This window comes from Python bivittatus, unplaced genomic scaffold, assembly GCF_059951505.1.
Source record: "Python bivittatus isolate LINGU-HERP-01145 unplaced genomic scaffold, Pbiv_v1 ctg000850_np1212, whole genome shotgun sequence".
In the NCBI taxonomy this organism is placed as follows: domain Eukaryota; kingdom Metazoa; phylum Chordata; class Lepidosauria; order Squamata; family Pythonidae; genus Python; species Python bivittatus.
This window is the reverse complement of record NW_028277112.1, coordinates 10,048,884-10,070,263: the sequence shown is the minus strand read 5'-3', so window position 1 is coordinate 10,070,263 and position 21,380 is coordinate 10,048,884.

Sequence of the window (21,380 nt, the reverse complement as noted above, 5' to 3'; positions counted from 1 at the left end):
ATCTGTGAAGAAGTAAGCATGCCAATTCTAGTAAAGCTCTGATAACCTTAAAAGATAGTCAACTCAAGCCGTGCTTTGTCTCCATTGCAAACTTGGATGATTTAGTTAAAGGGCAGCTGACCATCTGGAAATATTCTAAGCTGATGAAAGATACAATGTGAGTATGAATAGTATAGAGAAAAAGAAAACGCCTTTAGGGTCCTTCAACTCAACTTCTACAAACCAGACGTGGTAATTCTTAACCCAATACATAACTGAGTTAGTTATTTCATAACTGAATCATCAAGACAATAGCTTTTACAATAAATATATATATTTTAAAGATTTATAGTAGGCTAGTTCTTAATAATTAGAATTCAGTGTTGAACACTGACAGTGAAATACATGTCTAATTACAAATAAGTCTATGGGTGCTTATGTAGGTAAGTGCAGTGCTGAACAGATCTGGTTAGAATATATAACTCAAGGTGGCAAACATACCTAATACTCCGGCCTCCTATTTTCCCCACAACAACCACCGTGTGCAGTGGCTGGGCTGAGAACGACCGGCCCAAAGTCACCCTGCTAGCTTTCATGCCTAAGGGAGGCCTCGAACTCACAGGTTCTTTAGCGTCTGACAGACTGACCACGAACCTTTCTTCTGAGTACAAAACAAGCAGATCACCATTTTCAAAAAGGGAAGTGGTGAACCACATTTGAAAATGCATACTTTTAAATATCCGGAGTGCTGTATAGGTATACCACTTCCCTTTTTATTATAAAAAAAAGCAAATGTCTTTCAGTATGAACGGTGTCATTTTCCAGAGTGTAATTAATTGTCTGAAATACTCTTGTTCACATCTTTCCATGTCTAGCAGGTAACAGAGGTTTCTGTCAGAGGTATCACCATGCCTATACTTCCAGGTTCAGAAATACAAAAGACATAAGATTGCTTCAGCAATGGCCTCAAACCAAGTAAAAGATGTAATAATTCTGGAGGCAGACTGGTGTCTCAGGCTCAGAACATAAATACTGTAGTCTTGTGTCCTATCCTTTAGCCATTAATCAAGATAACCATAGGTTTGTAGGTTTGTAGAAAAATAAAGTAATACCTCTTTTATAGGGGGCTAAACTGTGGCTTTAACATAACCGGTTTCTAAAAGAGGAATTCAGTATTAGTGCAAATAATAACTTTTATAATGCATAGTCATGTGTTCCATATAGTGCTATTCAAAACCCAGACTAGAAACTGCAGCTGATATAAAATGAAGCTATCAAATTGTTGTATAGAGTAGAATCATGCAACACCAATCCTTAAAGAATTTCACTGGCTTCAGTAAGTTACCAGGCCATTTCAAAATGTTGCTACTAATCTGTAAGGCCCTAAGTAGCTTAGAATCCAAGTATTTAAAATGCCACTTCCCCCAGGATCAGTGGCAGCAAAATTAGCCAAAATAACCCTATTTGCATCCGGTCTGTTACTGTGGTGCACAGTTTGATTATCTGGAATAGGGCTTTTTCAGTTCCAAGGGTCCAATCATGGAACTCTCCTCAGGAAAGTATGGCTGATGCTATCTAGTTTGAGTTATTGTCTCAAAATGTAACTGGTCACATGAGCATTTGCAAATAATCAAATGCTGCTTTTTTATTGTTTTGTTAATTTTTATTGTAATTGTTCTGTACTCTGCTCTAAGCTCTCCATGAAGAAAGGTGGTAAATTAGAGGCATATTACTAACAACAACAATTTAACAAGAAGTATGTTCAAAACACACTTTTCAGCTAAGTGAATATTTATTTGTTTGAATTTATTAGCTGCCTAACTCCAATGGACTCTATTGTTTAAAATACTGTTAGAATCCAATTGGGATATTATACTGAGGTTATACACTAGGTATAAATTCAGTGATAGCAGAAAGGAAAATGCTTCCAACATGGTTCTGTGTAGAGAAAATGGGCTGATAAATTCCACATCCTTCCTGTTGAAATCTGTTTCTTGGTGAAAGGCACTTTATTAGTGCATTATGGAAATGCACATGGTTGTTTTTCATGCCCAGTCTTATTTAGCAGAACGATATTTTAATATATGGTACCTTAAAGACTACCCAATTTATTAGTGCACAAACTTTATTATTGCATAGTAATAAACTGGTTAGTCTTTAAATTGTCACAAGATTCTTGATAGTTTTACTGCAAAACACTAAGTCTATCCCGTTGTAAAGGTATTTAAATACTTTGCCTTCACACTTAAAAGCCCATGTGATTTATTCATTCTTTTAGAACAATAATGTTCATTTCATTTTACCTGACAGGCATTAAGGTTTCTGTAATTAGGGGAAGGGAAAAGGCTGAAGGCTGTGTTTAACATTGGTGAGAACCTTGGACTGTGTGCTTTAATTTATCATACAAATGTATTGAGTTAGGATTTTTTTTTTCTGAATCTGAAGAAATAGTTTTGAGGGTTAGGTCTTTGTTTTAAACCTGCATTTGGCTTGCACAGATGTAGAGAGTTGCATATGAAAGTTTAGAAACCCTTCATCAGATTGTATATTTCAAGGAAACTGTAAGTGAAGAGCAACTAGCTATATGATAAAAGTTAAACCACAACAACTCTGCAAATTTGAATGCATACTTATGAGTTATTTGCTGATGTTTCCATATTCATCAGTGCAAAGCAATTGCTACAAAATGTGCCAGGCTATCAAGTTTTCTTTTGCATGCTTTATATCAGTGTTTCTCAAACTTGGCAACTGTAAGATGTGTGAACTTCAACTCTGAGAATGCTGGCTGGGGAATTCTGGGAGCTGAAGTTCACACATCTTAAAGTTGCCAAGTTTGAGAAACACTGCTTTAGGTGATGACTTTTTTGGACAACGTACCCATGGGGAACATTGTTGAATAGGCAATGCTGTACCTGTCTATAACACCTGAAGGAAAAGCCAGTTGTTTATAGCCTTCCAGAAAGCTAACACACTTGAGACTGTCCGCTGTTCCACTAATGTCCCACAGTCAGCGAAGAAATTCATGCTGAAAAGTGACTGGATATTCAGCAAGATAATGATCTGAAAAGATCTGCCACCAAATCAACCACAAAGTATTTTGCAGGGGAAAAAGCTAAAGGTTTTAGAATGGCTTTCACAGTCCCTGGTCAAAAGTAATTGAACTGTAGGCAACTGTACAGTATCTGTGTTTTCCGACTTTTGTAGACTGTGGTAGCCTAGCTGATTGCTTCAGTGTAATTCATTCACCCCAATAGCAATGAACATCTGGTGTGGCATGCAAGAAATAGTGGGGAATAACAGGAAAACCAAACATAGCTGTACCAAAAGACTTTTTGTATTTTCATTTTCAGGTATGTTCATTCTAGCTGTCCATCTCAGTCGCTAACAAAATAAATGAAGATCTTGGTTCTTTTAAACAATTCTAGTAATTAGTGAAAGACAGGCCAAGTTAAAAAAATGAACCACTAACTGCAATAGTTTTTCAAGATTGTATGGACAAGCTGTTAGTGTCTCAACTCCAAATGGAAAGGGACCATTTTAAAACCAATATAATATAATTGTGTATATTATTTGTATTAATATTTATTGATTTATTTATTAAATTGTTTTATCCGATTCCTGTCTTTAGACCTGATTTTGTCTTGACTAGAATACTTTAGACAGACAGAGTGCAAACCTCATAGCATTTCCTGCAGTCTAGTTTGTACATGAAATGTGAGACTGCAGGCTGGCCCAGCAGCAAGAGAAAAGATATTTCATCATAGAAGAAAATTCATTCCTCTCATCTCTATCCACAGATAAATCTTCTAATTAATTATGGGTAGGACAATCAGGAAAAAAAAGCCCTTGATTTACTAGCAGTGAGAATATGTTTTGGTTTATAAATATTAGTAGTTTTAATATTAATTTTAATGTACATTTTTAAACTTTTTGTTCTGTTTTTCAAAGTTTTTGTTGTTGTTGTTGTTGCTGTTGTTGTGAGTGAATGCCCTGTCTTAGAAAACTCCAAATGCAGGAGTTTCTGAGAATATCACTGTTTGCTAGCAACTTCCTAGCAAGTACAAATAAGAATGGATTATGGTTTGCTTTTTCTGCCATGGTACTTTTAATTTAAAAAATAGAGAAATTTAGAATAATTTAAACCATTTCTTGTGCTGGCTTAAATATTCCATGCATTTGTGGATAAGGCAAGAAAGATTTAGGAATTTTTAGATATAAAACCTTATTTGCTTAGCCTCTTTTGAAGCTTCTTAACATCAGATGGAGCCATCTTGGAAACTGGGAAAGGAAATCTAATGCCAAATGTGTGCAATATGCCTCTTCAGAACAAAGCCTTTTTCCTTCTTTTATCCCACTATATAAGTTATAAGTATATATAAGTTATATATATATATAAGTATATATAAGTTATATATATAACTTATATATATATATATATATAAGTGTATATAAGTTATATACAGTATTTCATGTATGCCAACATTTAAAAATAATGGGAACTCAATGATTTCTAGTAGATGGGTTTCTAATGAATGCACATCTAGTTAAAATTGCCACAGCAAATTCTGTCTAGATTATGAGATCATATTTACTAAATGTTTAAATGTTACTGCAGTTCAAAGTTACTGATTCTGAGTTGCAAAAATAAAGTAGATGCCACCTTGTTTGTAACACAGTAATGTTTTATAAGCTAGCAGTGGTCTGAAAGAATATACTTGGAGTTCATGCTTTCTCTTGTACATAGTTGCTTCTTCTTGGTGTGAAATGATCTAATTGCTGGTGGAAGCAGTGGATATTTTATGGTTAGTCAGTTAATTCTAGGAACTTGGAATTTATGACATGACCATTTGGTATGGAGAGAACCTGAACTAATGTTTCCAGCTTCATGTTCATCTGTGTTAGCTATCCCTTAATTGGTGCATTCAGATGAATTGGGTGATCTCCTATCAATCTCAGCCAGCATGGCGTTTGGCACACAAGAATGGAAGTTATAGTCAAACACATCTGGAGGATGCTGAGTTAGGAAAGGCTGCTCTGGGATATATATATATATATATATTAAAAAATAGTATATTTATTTGGGAAAAAGCAAACAAAGAAAAAGAACAACCAACAAGACCAATAGGGAGAGCTCAAAAGAACAACATAATCTAATCTAAGCATTATAATATATACCATTTAGCTTTGGTACCTCATTCAAGAAAAGGCTGACAAATTTTGGATAAAAATCATAAATGGTTTCAGGAGTCCAGTAGGGTCATCTGTTCAACAGATCCTTCACAGACAAGAGTGAGAGTGAAGATTAAAGATTGGTCCTGCAAAGCAGTCTTAGGAACAGATTCCTAAAATAAAATGACACTTATAATTTTGCTTTAAGTCTGGATCACAATGACAAGAAGGCAGCAATTAGGATTTGGACAGCACAGGTCAAGGTAGAGACCCAGATGAGAGAAATTGCATTTCAAAAGCCTTCTTCTACACACTGACATTCATAGCCTCACTTTGAGTATCTCCACTTCTGGCTGTTTATAGCAGATTGATACAGAGAGACTGCAGAAACGAATGAAATTGCATGTCAGTTCTAATAACTCACAGCATACTACTGAAAGTTCAGAAATTATTTTCTAAGCAAGGGCAGAAGAAGAGAAAGTAGAAGTTTATTTTAGAACCAAATTAATCTTGGTTGCACAGAGTTGCACATTAAAAAAATACCTGGAGCTGCAATAAAATAAAATAAAATGATGGTGATTTTTGTCATGTGATGGGAATGTACCATTCCATAAAACACATAGGATGTGTTGGCTAGTACCTCATACCAGTCTGTTTTTGATCGCCTGAAGAGTTTTCTAACATTTGCATTGTCAAGACAGAGTTGCCATCTCATTTGAAAGCTGTATGACAAATACAAATTTGATTTATATCTGGGAAGCTTGAATTCAAATTCTGCTCACCTGTAAACTGCTACAGTAAGCTTAGGTAAATCATGGTACATCGACTTCCAATGAATTAAAAATAGCAGGAAAATTATGTGTACCAGTCACTAATTTGGGCCCAAGATGTGGGATTTGGCTATCCCCCTGCTTGAGGTATTGATTATATTTTTATGTTATACTTAGACAAAACTTTTAGCAGAAATTTGTTGAACCTAAAATGCCCAACTTAAAAAGAGGTATCCATGCTAATCAAAGATTCACCCTCCCCACTTCTTAGATAATTTTTTTTCTTTTCCTTTTTTGATAACTTAAAGGCTTCTTTAAAAAAAGATGGGTATGGAATTGATAAAAAAATAAACACTTTAAATAAAATCTTCACAATTATCTGTAAAAAACAGATGTATCAACAACAAACCCACCACCACCACCACCACCCCCCGAAAATAAAAATACATAGGCTAAAAAAATTAAAAGGAAAACCAAAAACTATCAGAGATTATTAACTTTATATCAAAACCAGAAACATAAGATTCAAATGAGGGCCTTGTAAGGGCAGAAGAAAAACAGCTGTGCAATAACAGTATTTTTAAAAATTATTTAATAATTTAATTTAAGAAATAATAATTTAATTATTATTATTATCCTTTATTCCCCGTGAACCCCCAGAATTAGATTTCAGCTGTACCTTTTTGCTTTTCATTTGCATAGGTAATCTTCCCATTAAACTTAATAGGGAAATAGTTATTTTATGAATTACAGAGAAAGGTGTCCCTTCCTGTTCTAGATGACATTAGATGTGAGGCTTTTGGAAATAATTGACCAATGAACTCTTCCCCTTATTTAGGCTTGCTTTTTTAATTAACCCCCAACTTTTCCTCAAGTAGTACTTTTTATATACTCAGTACAGTACAAATTCTACACTCTTCATTGACCCCTTGCCCTTTTATTGTAACACAGTGACACCTGGTGTTGATGTCACCTGAAGTGGAAAGGTGTGATGGTAAAGTAGTGTCTTCTACTGTGGGTGTTGTAATTGGAAAGTTCAGCTTCTGTTTGTTTGGCTTTCTTTTGTGGCTGATTACATTCTCAGGAGAATGAAGCCAACTTTTCCTGAAGACTCCTGAAATGTGTTGGTAGACATTTCAGTGGCTGACTTTCTGCTTGCCATAATGCAAAAGCACTTTCCAAATTTCTAAATAGTTTTGTATGATAATAGTTTCTGTGTCTCTTCCACCCATTTCCGTACTACTCACAGTCTGTTTATATAGACTGTATTATTTATTTATTTATTTCTGTTTCAAATCTGGACACCACCCATCTCACCAGTAGGTGACTCTGGGTGGTTTACAATAAAAACAACAAATATTAATTAAAATATAATAAAAATAGTATAAAATACAATAAAAGCCTGAGCATGAAACTGAGCAAACTCAAGGAGGCAGTGAAGGACAGGAAGGCCTGGTGCAATATGGTTCATGGGGTCACAAAGAGTCGGACATGACTTAACGACTGAACAACAACAACAACAATAAAAGCCATATTACTTATGTTCCCTTACCTTTTGTTAGAGTGTGTTCTGTGAACTTCCTAATCCTACTGATAAATTTATCCTTTCTCCTGCCTCACACATCACCCTTTCCTTCTAGGACTTCATGGTTGCCAAATCTTGTAAGGAGATATAAGAAATGATACTATGTCATCTCTAGTTGAAACCTCTACTTTCTGAACAATAGAAAAGGTGTGCCCTTGAAATGTTGCACAGCAGTTTTCTTGGGATCCTAGTTTCTCATGTGCTTCTGGCTTTCAGAATGAATCAGATGTTTCCAAGACAAGAATGCTTGTTCAACCATCAGTTAGCCAAATCGTGGCTTGATATCTTTTTGTGTAGGATTTTGTTGCCTACATAAAATTTCACAAACTTCACACCATTGATTTTCCCAGACTGGAAAACTTTTTCTTTCCACCACTTTAAAATCTTCTGCCTGTCTACAGTTGGCCTCTCCCTGTTCAACTCCTACAATTTTGAAACTTCATAAATAAGACAGTTAAGCTCAACATACAATAACAAAGTGAGGATTCTGAATGACCTGGTGGGATTATAAATTGAAACAGAATATTCACTGATTTTAAACCTGGACCTCTGATCCACACAACTCACTGTTTGTGAGGAACTTGCTGTTCCCAAAGGAAAATTATTGCAACCCACTTTTCTTCCCTGCTGTTTCACCTGTTTTTGTATACAATTTGCAGACTAAACATTGGGGGCATTGTAGGGAGCCTGGTTCTCCAAGAAAAAAGAAAGCGTAGGAGCCACACGTGTGACCATGCATCACTCCTGAAGGAGAGGTGTGGCACAGGAAAGAAACTTTTTTTTTTCAAGCACTGAGTTGCTGGATTTTTACCTCCTTCAATTGTGCTGGCAGCAAATTTCAAGCTATGGCATGAGAGCACCAGGAGTGCCTCCACAGGCAAAAATGGAGTATTCTTTACATGTCATAGACCTCATTATGCAACACAAAGGAATAGATGATATGCTAATTCTTTACAAAGAGCTACTCATCTAATGAAGGCAATACATTCAAACATATAGTGACTATTTTTTTTAATGCATGGCAAAAATGCATAAACTTGACAATTTAGGAAAAAAATACATGTTCTTCAAGAAAGAAATATCTTCTATAATGTTGTCTGAAAGATGAAAAATGGAAGCAAGCAACTGACACATTCAATAGGATATTACTTAGATATAATTTTAAGCAAATCCCATATCACGCTTTCTGACAGTCAGTTTTGAATGAATGTGGCAGGTGCTGCCTTTATAGTTATTGTGAAAGCACCTAGAAACCACACAGGATTTCATGCAATTTATTTCTATTTGCAGTTTTCGATTATTCTCTACAGATAGAACAGCGGGAGAGAGCTGAGTCTTATAGTGTGCAATCCAAATCTATTATGATCAAGGGTCATTTTGTTACTCACTGCAGCAGGATGTGGGTTATATTTACTGATCTCATTTATTGAGGAATTAGTTGGCACTGTCTCTGGGAATGTATCCTGTAGAAGCGATATGTAAAATTAATGGGGTAGTAATGTGGTGTTGTACAGTATCATGTTGTACACTTGTATAATTCAGACTCATTCATTGAAGTTTATGCAGGAGATATTCCCACTCTCTTTTCCTTTTCAGTTGACCCTCACTTCATGTATGTTATTGTCAGGCCTAGCCCAAGGAACTCCAAGAGACCATGTAAATTCAGTCCAGCAATGTTTATTAGCTACAACCTCTAGCAAGAATCTTCCCAGACTGAAACCCCAGCTCCCAAGTCAGCCAGCCACAACAGTGTGAATTCCTCAGGGAGGTGCCAGTCTCATCCTCTTGTAGCTCCCACGCTCCTCTGGCGAGCTAAGAAAATGTTTATCTCCCTGAGCCTGGCCTTCATAATTCCATTCCATCACAGTTATGTATTGCAAACCCTGTGAGGGACTGGATAGATAGGGGTATAATCTTATCCTGCAACAGATTTATGACAGAATAAAAAATTGCATCTTAGAATGTTAAGAATAGTATTGCACCAAAGGTAACTGGGAGACCACGAGTTCTCGTCCTGCCTTAGGCACAAAGCCAGCTGGGTGATCTTGGGCCAGTCACTCTCTCTTAGCCCTAGGAAGGAGGCAATGGCAAACCACTTTCGAAAAACCTTGCCAAAAAAACTGCAGGGACTAGTCCAGGCAGTCAGCAGGAGTCGAGACTGACTCAAAGGCACCAAACAAACAGACAAACAAACAAAAGGTAACCAAGAAAAAGTGGCTCAGGACAATTGGCAAAATGTCCTCTGAGCATTAATAAAATTGGTGAATCACAAATTGTAGCTTTACCTAGTGGCAGTGGCTACAAAGTCATCAGTTTGTAGGACATTTAAATTGCAGCAGCCACTAAAAGGCACTCCAGGAAGTTTTAAAAAGCAATTTGCAGCTATTTCCCACATGGAGAAGAGGAAACAGAGCAAGTATCAGTTGTCCAAAGCTGTTAAATACTGAAGAAAAATAATTTTTTGCAATGCCATCATGTCAGAATTCAGGCACAGAAGAGAGTTTAGAAAAATTAAATGAAAATGCCCCCCATTTAAAAATATTTCTTCATTCCCCATCAATATATGGAAATATATGGAATATATTCTTCCCATGTAGTTGATAAACAGTAAAAAAAAAAAAAATCAGCTTACTCTGTAGATTTAATTACCATTTTGAAATTGTTTAAAACATTTGCTACATTCTGTAGGAGTGGAGTTCAGATGAAAAATTAACTGTGTTAACAGACCATCAGGTTGGCCATTCTTACTTTTTTTCTCCCCCATTGCATACAGTGGGAAGAAAGTATTTCAGAATTGGCCTAATTTTTTTTTAATTAGATTAGGAACTTGATAAGAGGGGTGGGCAAGGCAAGCAGGACCAAATATTTACTCCGATTTGTCCTTATCTTCTTTTTGACCTTCCCCTTATCTCACTGTCAGAAATGTATTCATTCATTCATTCATTCATTCATTCATTCATTCATTCATTCTTGTATGCATACATGTATACGTACACTTTTTAAACTGCTTCAATCTTAAAAGACTTTTATTAGAGAGGGAAGGGTTGTGGATATTGCCACATGACTTATAAAAGAAAATCCAGTGTCTGATTTCCTAGTCCCTGGGCATTGTTCTCTCTCTATGGAAAATCTAATCTCAGTCCCAGACATCCTAACAGAAGTTTGTTCCATTTCTGAATTTGCTGAATTAGCCTCTACCTGCAATTCCCAAACTGTGCACTGCAGGTTCCCAGGGTGCCCCTGCGAACTCACAGGGGCACCTTGGGATATTTTAAATTTGAGGGACACACAGTGATACTCAACATATGTTGGACACCATGTGAAGTACTAGCTCGAGGTAGTTCACAGTTTTGACCTTGAGTCGGTATGAAAAAAATTTTGAGACACTAAAGGTGCCGTAAACCAAGAAACTTTGGGAACCTCTGAATTATATCTTTGTGGAAAATGAAATGGGAAATGGAGGGAGGAATTTTAAGCTCAGCTTGACAAAAAAAAAAAACAACAAAAAAAAAACAGCCTGTCCTGTGTAAATAAACTCAATGCATAAATTCTATTGAGTTGCCTGAGGCTTATTCCTGAGGTGATAGGTATAAACCTGCAGTTTTTGGTCAATTTTAGATTTCAAATTTCAGTTCTAGAAACACATTTCAATTTGTATATTGATAGGAATGTAACTCAAGAATATAAGAATAAGCCTGCTGGATCAGCTGAGGACCGTCCCAGTCCAGTATTTTGTCTCTCACAGAGGCTGGCCCTGGTGCCTCTCAGGGGCTTGCAACAGTAGGTAGAGATACATCCATCTTCTGCACCCAACCAGGAGGGACCACTGAATCACAAGACTAATAGCCCTTGACAGAACTGCCTTTCATGAATTTATCCAGTTGTTTTTAAAAACCATATAAATGTGTGAAATAAATAAATGAAATAAAGCCATCCAAGTTATGACCATCCATAAGCACAGATAATATGCTGTGTGAAGTATATTTAAGTTGCACTATTATTATTGTTGTGTAAGTAGGTTTCTTACATCAGATAAGGTTATTCTGACATTTTCTGCTGTTTAGTAAAAAATATAAAACTTTTCACTATCCCACAGGAAAAGCTCCTTCACAGACTGAATTAAAAAGAAAAAAAGATTCTGCTGACAACTTTTATTATTTACAGACACCTAGCAACAAAAGCAAACCAATTGAGACTGACTTGCATGATGAATTCTGAAACCAGAATTTGATAAAACAAGAGTTGTTCTCAACATTACATAATTTAATTGTCCATAAATTGATGCTATGATAGTAAGGCACTGAATATCATATTGATTTTCAGTGTTTCCAAATATGTCAGTTAAAGCATAATTAATATTAATACAAAATTACCATCATGAGTTAATACTGTGTTAATTTAATTTATTCCCTCAATTGATTTATAAAATTGATTAAAATAAAAATGAATAAAGATTTAGGTACTAGAAACAAATGTATAAACTTTCTTGTTGCTGAAAGATGTGGGAGAGTTACATTACTTCATTTTATGTATAACAGAAAACCCTTTTATGCACCATTTTCTGAACACAATGCTTACATAATGCTTATGCTGGTGGGCTACTGAAGTTATGGATTCAAGCCATAGCTTGTTTTAACTATAGATTGTTGAATTCACCATCAATACCTGGTTCACACATAATGCGAAATTATAGATTATAAAGCTTTTGTGGCATTTTAAAGACTAATCAATTAACTATCAAGTAAATCATCGTGTGTTTGATGATGTGGAGATTCATGAAGGCTTATACAATATCTAATATGGTAGACTATAGGGAGATGTTCTTTTTGCTGCAAAAGACTAACCTAGCTATTAGGGCTATGCAAATCTTTAAAGGAGTGGCATGCTTCAATGGAGCTATATGTGAAGCATGCATTTGAAGCAGCTTTGCACTGCATTATATCTTCCTGCTTCTGAACAGCAAGGCACAACAGCCATGTTTTTTTTTTTACTTCAGTGGAAGAAATTGCCTTCTGTGTGTGTGTGTGTGTGTGTATCTTTGCAGGGCATCTTTTCAAAGAAAAGCATGTTGTTTTATACCTCAGTGAAACAGAGTATGTTGCCTTTCCTGCATGGTGAATTTGTTGAGGTGACTCACTCCTGCCTTGCACAAGCCTAATAACTTCATTTCTGGAAATCATAAACCAGTGCAGTTGTGTCCCTAACCCTAAACTATAAGGCCTAAATCTGGTATGGTAGCAAAGCAGTGGTTCTGAGGCTAGAAAAAAAAAAACCAACTACTGTACCTGGTACCAGTTAACTTGGAAAAGTGGGAGGAAGATGTTCAGAGTTTAACCTCCAGAGCATGGACCTATATAAAGGGTTGACTTTGCTCTGAGGACTTTGTTCTTGTCTGCAACAGAGTCTAATCTGAGTTGTGTCTGAGAGTTTTCTGCTGAGTAAACATAATCCTGAATAAGGATTCAGATGTCTGGAGAACCAAGATTTACTGCTATGAAGTTGGACTGAAGCCATTTTTTCCCTTAAAGGAAGTATTTGATATTTTTCTTGAACTGCAGCATAGGAAAGAAATGTTACCTGCCTCCCTCTTCACTGGCTGCAGTTAAATATCAGTCCTCTGATTTTTTTTGGGGGGGGGGGAGGGCATTTTAAAGAAGTCCTAAATATTAAATGCAAATCCCAAAATACATTTAATGTATTGAACCTGAGATTATAAAGAACTTCCAAATTTAAAAAAACCCTAATATTTGTTATCTCCTTTATATATTTACTTTTAACAATGTACAGTACATTTATTTCCTATATTTAATTGATGATAGGAACTACCACTACCTACTTCTGAGGAGTGGCTGAGGTGTGAGAGGAATTCTTGAATCTGCCACAGATTATGAAGAAGTTTCAGGAGATGCTTCAGCATTAAGCAGTTGAGTAGCTGCTGACTGGCTATTCCCTTATGGTTTGCTTTCCAGTGTGAAAAACTAACCAGTCAGTAACCAGAGATTTGATGGTTCTCCTGGACTCAAGTCTATTGATTAGCAGAAAAAGGACATGACCAAGGAATTTTTTGGATCATCATCATCTGCCAAGTTGGTATCATATTTTAACAGCAATTTCCCTATAAATTATAATCCAAAAGACTAGAGAAAGGAAGGCTGCTTTTTTACCTCTCATCTGAATGTTAACAGAAAGGGGAATATTCCTACATCAGGGGACAGAGTTTTCTGTAAGGCTGCTGTAGCTACAGAAAAGCAAGTTCCCTGATCCCCACCTCTTTCGTTTGGTTGGGGAGTGGGATTATACAGCATGCTTTCACAATTCAAATGCATAGGATGTGTGCATTCTACATGGACAGGGGGTCCCAAAGATAACTAGGATTTGAACGATCGAGGACTTTGTAGATGATAACTAGCACTTTGAATTGGATCTGGAAACATATGGGTGACCAGTGCAGAGACTGTGAAGAAGCAGTGTTACTGCTGAGTCAGCTTTCACCTGTTAGCACAGAAGTCACTACATTCTGTTCCAACTGAAGATTGTGAACGCGGTTCAGAGACACCCCAGTTAGAGTGGGCTACAATAGATAAAGTATGAGATGGTGGAGGCATGATTATAGCTAGAGCATCTCGTTCCTAGAACAGTTATATCTAGTACCACCCAAAGCTGGGGAAGAATATCTTGGCCATGGCCTCTACTTGCTTTTCCAGCAGCTGCCGGAAAGTCCAATGCAATGACTTTAAAGACTACCAGGGTCTGCAAATGAAGTAGGTGACAGCTGCTTCAGTCATGTGGAACCAGTTCCCTGGCATGCAATAGATTCTTGAGTACATTTCAAAGTGCTAGTTTAATCCATAAAGCCCCAAATGGCTTGGCTCCTTGTTGTTGTTGTTATTCAGTTGTTAAGTCATGTCCGACTCTTCGTGACCCCATGAACCATATCGCGCCAGGCCTTTCTGTCCTTCACTGCCTCCCTGAGTTTGCTCATTTTCATGCTCATTGCTTCAGTGATGCTATCTAACCATCTCATCCTCTGCCATCCTCTTCTCCTTTTACCTTCAATCTTTCCCAGCATCAGGGTCTTTTCCAAAGAGCCCTCTCTTCGCAGGCTTGGCTCCTATTTACCTTCAAAACTATCTCTTCAGACTGAATCTGTCCATCCTGTGCATTCAACTCAGAAAGGGAGTAGGATTTAGAAGACACATCTTCTCAGTGGCTGCTCCTGCCCCATTCTTGTGGAATAGTTTTCCCTTGAAGCCCTGGACTGCCATTCCCCCCCCCGCAACCACTTTATTGTCCTAAAACAATATTGTTCAGCTAAAACTAAAACAGCAGAATCTATATTGTTCTGCTGGGCTTTGGAGGTATAATGTGCTTACTGTATTTCATCTCTTGAAACATTGATGGCTCAAACTGTTTTGGAGGTTTTTATTTGTTCTGGTTTTGGTTTTTAATGTGAATATTAAATTTAATTTGTTTTAATAGGAGGACTTGATGTTTTTAGGAGACAAATGTGGTTTTATTGTATTTTTTATGACTTTGAACTGCCTGGAGTAAATACTAAAATCAACGGACCACAGGCCTTCACGGAGGTGGCAGAGGCACCCCTGCCTTTACTACAAGCTCCAGATACTGTAGTTTCTATGAGGTTCAGGAATTTCTCTTCTGTTACAGCAACAGCAGATAAAGCTTTCTACTGCTACTAGTGAACCTTTTCTCTAGCTTTTACTGCTCCTGCTGTTCTAGTCATTTATGCATTTTTCTTGAAATAAATTGTTATTGCTTATTCCAAGAACTGTCTGGCTCACTGCACAAGCTAAATGTGAAACTATATGAGAATCTCACACCTCAATTTTTGTTCTCAGATGAAATAAAAGGAAGAGAATGAACCAAGGCATTCTATGTCTCAGAAATGAGAGATGGGTGCAGTTAAACATATCTCACTCCAACAGAAACTTTCTGATTTTATCTTAAGGAACATGAGATTTTTGTAGCTCCATTTCTGTTCTCTGACTTTATCAGAGAATGAGAAAGACCAAGATGAATTACATCTAGAATCAAAAGATGGATGTGGTTAAACACATCTTACTCTGTGATAAGTCCTAAGGCCATAATAATTGGATTGCTGAGAATGATGGCAGGTCATCTCATGTAGCATTACTTGGATGTGTGACAGTAGACGTAAGTCTATATTCCAGTGCATGTTTGCGTATATCTTAAAAGCAAACCAATTCTGAATCCTAGAAGAATATTACCAAGCACTAAAAGACCTACAGACACATACCCAAAGAAGAGAGGAAAAAAGGTAAAATGAAGCACAAGGTAGCTTAACAAGGAATTTACAAGCAACTTAGAATTAGGTTAATTTAAAAAAATATTTTATCAATTAGTTTTTAACAAATGAATATACGACAGCATTTAAAAAAACTACAAATAATTGTTAAAATTCAAGTATTTTGTCAATTGATATGATCTCATATGATTTTCAACAGCAATAATCAGCATGTTATAAAGCATAAAATGAGATTAAGAATTACAGTAATTTCTATCCAAGCAATTGAGGACCTTACTCTAAAAGAAACTCAAATTTCAGTGTGGTACAAACACACATGTAGAATTATAATCCCCTTCATGGATCACTGCCTTGTCGTGGCGAAGGGGCTTGCGTAACTCAGTGAAGCCATGAGCTATACTGTGCAGGGCCACCCAAGACGGACAGGTCATGACAGAGAGTTCTGACAAAATGTGGTCCACTGGAGAAGGAAATGGCAACCCACTCCAGTATCCTTGCCAAGAAAACCCCATGGACAATGTTAAAAGGCTAAAAGATATGACGCCGGAAGATGAGCCCCTCAGGTCGGAAGGTGTCCAATATGCTACTGGGGAAGAGCGGAGGGCAATTCCAAGTAGCTCCAGAAAGAGTGAAGCGGCTGGGCCAAAGCCGAAAGGACGTTCAGCTGTGGATGTATCTGGAAGCGAAAAGAAGGTCCGATGCTGTAAAGAACAATATTATATAGGTACCTGGAATGTAAGATCTATGAACCAAGGCAAGCTGGATGTGGTCAAACATGAGATGACAAGACTGAACATCGACATCTTGGGAATCAGCGAACTGAAATGGACGGGAATGGGTGAATTTAATTCGGGTGACCATTATATCTACTACTGTGGGCAAGAAACCCTTAGAAGAAATGGAGTTGCACTCATAGTCAATAAGAGAGTGGGAAAGGCAGTAATGGGGTACAACCTCAAAAACGACAGAATGATCTCAGTGCGTATCCAAGGCAAACCATTCAATATCACAGTCATCCAAGTCTATGCCCCAACCACTGATGCTGAAGAAGCTGAAGTTGACCGCTTCTATGAAGACCTACAACACCTTCTAGAACTAGCACCAAAAAGATGTCCTTTTCATCATAGGGGATTGGAATGCTAAAGTAGGAAGTCAAGGAGTAATCGGAATAACAGGCAAGTTTGGCCTTGGAGTACAAAATGAAGCAGGGCAAAGGCTAATAGAGTTCTGTCAAGAGAACAAGCTAGTCATAGCAAACACTCTTTTCCAACAACACAAGAGACGACTCTACACATGGACATCACCAGATGGTCAATACCGAAACCAGATTGATTATATACTTTGCAGCCAAAGATGGAGAAGCTCTATACAGACAGCAAAAACAAGACCAGGAGCTGACTGTGGCTCAGATCATGAGCTTCTTACTGCAAAATTTAGGCTTAAATTGAAGAATGTAGGGAAAACCACTAGACCACTCAGGTATGACTTAGATCATATTCCTTGTGAGTACACAGTGAAGGTGATGAATAGATTTAGAGGATTAGATTTGGTAGACAGAATGCCTGAAGAACTATGGACAGAGGTCCGTAACATTGTACAGGAGGCAGCAACTAAAACCATCCCAAAGAAAAAGAAATGCAAGAAAGCAAAATGGCTGTCTGATGAGGCTTTACAAATAGCTGTGGAAAGAAGGAATGCGAAAAGCAAGGGTGAAAGGGAAAGATATAAGCAACTGAATGCAGATTTCCAGAGAATAGCAAGGAGAGATAAGAAGGCCTTCTTAAATGAACAATGCAAAGAAATTGAGGAAAACAATAGAATGGGGAAGACTAGAGATCTCTACAAGAAAATTGGAGATATGAAAGGAACGTTTAGTGCAAAGATGGGCATGATAAAGGACAAAAAGGCAGGGACCTAACAGAAGCAGAAGAGATTAAGAAGAGGTGGCAAGAATACACAGAAGAACTATACAAGAAAGATCTTAATGTCCCTGATGTCCACGCTGGTGTGATCACTGACCTTGAGCCAGACATCCTAGAGAGTGAAGTCAAGTGGGCCTTAGGAAGCATTGCTAACAACAAAGCTAGTGGAGATGACAGTATTCCAGCTGAGTTATTTAAAATACTAAAAGATGATGGTGTTAAAGTGCTGCACTCAATATGCCAGCAAGTTTGGAAAACGCAACAGTGGCCACGGGATTGGAAAAGGTCAGTTTATGTTCCAATTCCAAAGAAGGGCAACACCAAAGAATGCTCAAACTATCGCACAATTGCACTCATTTCACATGCTAGCAAGGTTATGCTCAAAATCCTACAAGCTAGGCTTCAGCAGTACGTGAACCGAGAACTACCGGATGTACAAGCTGGGTTTCGAAGAGGCAGAGGAACTAGAGATCAAATCGCCAACATTCGCTGGATCATGGAGAAAGCACGAGAGTTCCAGAAAAATATCTACTTCTGCTTCATTGACTATGCAAAAGCCTTTGATTGTGTGGATCACAACAAACTGTGGCAAATTCTTAAAGAGATGGGAGTACCAGACCACCTTACCTGTCTCCTGAGAAATCTGTATGCGGGCCAAGAAGCAACAGTCAGAACCGGTCATGGAACAACCGATTGGTTCAAAATAGGGAAAGGTGTACGACAAGGCTGTATACTGTCACCCTGCTTATTTAACCTATATGCAGAGTACATCATGAGAAATGCCAGGCTGGAAGAATCACAAGCCGGAATTAAGATTGCAGGGAGAATCATCAACAACCTCAGATATGCGGACGATACCACCCTAATGGCAGAAAGTGAAGAAGAACTAAAGAGCCTCTTGATGAGGGTGAAAGAGGAGAGTGCAAAAGCTGGCTTGAAACTCAACATTAAAAAAACTAAGATCATGGCATCTGGACCCATCAATTCCTGGCAAATAGAAGGGGTAGAAATGGAAGCAGTAACAGACTTCATTTATTTGGGCTCCAAGATCACCGCAGACGGAGACTGCAGCCATGAAATTAAAAGACGCTTGCTCCTTGGGAGGAAAGCTATGGCAAGCCTAGATAGCATATTAAAAAGCAGAGACGTCACCTTGCCGACAAAGATCCGCATAGTCAAAGCCATGGTTTTTCCAGTAGTAATGTATGGCTGTGAGAGCTGGACCATAAAAAAGGCCGAGCGCCGAAGAATTGATGCCTTTGAACTGTGGTGCTGGAGAAGACTCTTGAGAGTCCCCTGGACTGCTAGGAGGTCAAACCAGTCAATCTTAAAGGAAATCAACCCTGATTGCTCATTGGAAGGATCGATAATGAAGCTCAAGCTCAGATATTTTGGTCACCTAATGCGAAGAGAGATCTCTTTGGAGAAGACCCTGATGCTGGGAAAGATTGAAGGCAAAAGGAGAAGAGGACGGCAGAGGATGAGATGGTTAGATAGCATCACTGAAGCAATGAGCATGAAACTGAGCAAACTCAGGGAGGCAGTGAAGGACAGGAAGGCCTGGCGCGATATGGTTCATGGGGTCACGAAGAGTCGGACACGACTTAACGACTAAACAACAACAACAACAAGAATTATAATCCAAAAATGATTTCCAAGTTTCTTTGTCAGATTTACTTCAAAAATATGTAGGGTTTTTTTTTTTAACATTGAGTCATATTCCCAGAGTTTAATTAGCCCTTCTTATTCCCCAAGAGCCCCTCTCCAAACTTTGCCACAACATTGTAATTTTAACGTAATGTGCAAGTAAATAAGAGTGGATGGGTGGGGAGTAATCATTTGATTGATTGATTGATTAAACTTGTAGACAGCCCCATTGCAGATGCCTCTAGGTGGCTTTTTAAAATTAAAACAACAATATAATACAGAACAACCATCTCAATGAAAATGGTAACTGTTTAGACAGCAAAAACTCTATGTTTATATTCCTCACCATTCATGGCACCCATCCCTCCATCTAATCCAAGGCCTGTGGAAAAATCCAATTTTTTAAAATGGCATTTAAAGATGAGCAAGGGTATTGTTCCAAGGGCGGTGCCATGACAAAGAAGGGCTGTCTTCTGGGTCTATACTTAGCCATACTTAAATTTGATATATATCACAAATTATATTTACGTTCAAATTAAATTAAATTCAGTTCATATTTTGTTCTGATCCCACTTAATTTATTCTTTGTTGAACCTGGAATAACAAGGAAATGTCAAGTGAGGCCTTTGACCTCAAACGTAGAGTGTACTCTAAATTTAGGCCAAATGGATTAAAATTGTTTTTGTCTATTTCTAAACAAGAGGTAACTGGGTATAAACCAAACTACTCTCTGAAAAATCCCATATAGTTTGATCCACAGGACCATTGCCTAATGAATTTTGCTTCATATTTCATCACATAATTGCATTTGAAATCTGCCTGCTAGGATAATACAGATAAGCACATGCCTCTGTTATGATTTTCACTTCTGGAAAAGATTTTTGAATTATAGAATTCTGCATTCCCAATTCTGTGCTTTCCATTTAATATTCTGGAATAGTTGTTTACATCAGCCACAACTTTCTTCCTAATCTTCTCAACTTAAGGCAGAGAACAGAGGACTAAAGCATCTCATATGTTTGAATAATGAGTATGCATATCAGACAGGAAAATTTGATTGTTTTGTTTCACATTGTTGAAAACATAAAGTTTTTTTAATATAGGCTAATCCTCTGTTCCAAACCACATATTTTCTTAATAGCGTTGTGGCTAAGTGTGTTTATTAATAGCTTTTACAACTTCCAAAAGTAATATTTTCTGTCACCAGTAACTCTTAATAGTAATTTCTATTATTAAGCCACCTGGTGGCAATGTTTGACAATGAATCAAAGCTAGTTGTATCTGCGCTATTAACTTACAAGAGCTGAATATGCTGAAAGAAAGCTCCAGAACAGTGTTTCTCAACTGCAGTAACTTTAAGATGTGTGGACTTCAACTCCCAGAATTCCCCAGCCAACATGAATAGAACAGGCTGTTATTAAAGATGAGAGTTTAGAAGGAGAAAATGGATTTAAAAAGTTTCCCTAGTGATTTATTGTCACTTGTGTATTGAGAAAATATATATTTAATGCCCCAGTTTTAATATTCCTGAAAAGATGAATGTAACCAATGTTTCCACTCTAGTTAAAGCAAGGAGTAGGTGAATGACATTGTAGATAAACACTTAAACAGCTTCTTAATGTTAGTAAAAGTAATAGCCAGATACTGTTGCCTTGTCAAAAACCTCTAGGCTAGGTTTTAAACAAAAAGGTCATATATGTAAAACTCTACCTATTCTAAGTCCAGTAAAAATAAGATGGAGGAAGGTTTTCTGCTTGGGGTCATCCCTGCCAATATTTGTTGACTAGATACCATGGATCACATGCCAGTATTAATGAAAGATGCTACCTGCATAGTATTCTTTTCTTGAGGTTGGTGACCTTCGGGGCTGGCTGCTGTAATTGGTACATTTACAATTACAATTACAATGGTAATTAAGTAGATTGAGGCAGTCTGGTCAGGTACAGATGATAGGAGCAGTATTTTAATAGGGACAGACATAAACTAAGTGTTGCTGTCAGTCCTGGATGTGCTTAATAATG